The sequence below is a fragment of the Pygoscelis adeliae genome, unplaced genomic scaffold (assembly GCF_000699105.1).
Source record: "Pygoscelis adeliae isolate BGI_AS28 unplaced genomic scaffold, ASM69910v1 Scaffold65, whole genome shotgun sequence".
NCBI classification, from domain to species: domain Eukaryota; kingdom Metazoa; phylum Chordata; class Aves; order Sphenisciformes; family Spheniscidae; genus Pygoscelis; species Pygoscelis adeliae.
The window spans coordinates 469,214-470,022 of NW_008824864.1; positions in this window are offsets into that span (position 1 = coordinate 469,214).

An 809-nucleotide genomic window follows, 5' to 3' on the forward strand; every position below is an offset into this window, starting at 1 on the left:
GGGGTGCAGAGGGGAGGTTGGGAACTGTTTTCCCCCCATCTTGGGCAGTCGAGCTTTTTGAACTCGGCTGCGGACCCAGATGGCTGGGCAATCCTTCAGTGCAGAGACTGGGCATGGGGAAAGTCCTGTCTGGAGCTGGGATTCTCGGGGTTGCCAGAAGAGTTAGGCTCACAGCGAAGCAGCTGGGGTGGTGAAGGTCCCAGGTAGCTTTCTGAAGTCCACAGTTCTGTAATGTAGGAAGCACGGGAATCCTGGCTGAGCTGGCTTTGAATCTGAAATCTCTTTCTGTGTATTGCTGAAATTCTGCACTTGGAAACTGGAGATCCTGGAAGCCAAATAAAAATCAAATTATTTTCTATTTTCAGTGTGATTTTTTTTTTTAATTATTATTCTTATTTAGTTTGATAAATGTGAAGATTGCAAAGCTCTGTTCTGGGGAAACTGCATAATTTAAAAGTCTCACAGAGAATCAAAGGAATATTAATCCGTTCGTGACATTTATAAAGTCACCATGTAATTAACGAACTCTTAGCTTAGTATTTTTATTGAGTCCTGCATGCCGTACAGAAACCATGTGAGCGACCCAGCAAGCATCTATTGCTGAACTGTCAGATGCTTTCTTTTCCTCTGCCAGCAACTTCTAAAGAAGAATCATGCAAGTAATGTGACCTGATTTGGTGTTCTAGAAAAGAAGGATGTAAATTAATCTAGAAGGAGCTGGATTAATCCTGTTAAGAGCTCATTTTACACTGCTAGCCTTAAGCTGAAATCAAACTCTGGTCCCAGAAAAGCAAGTGCTCTAACCAATA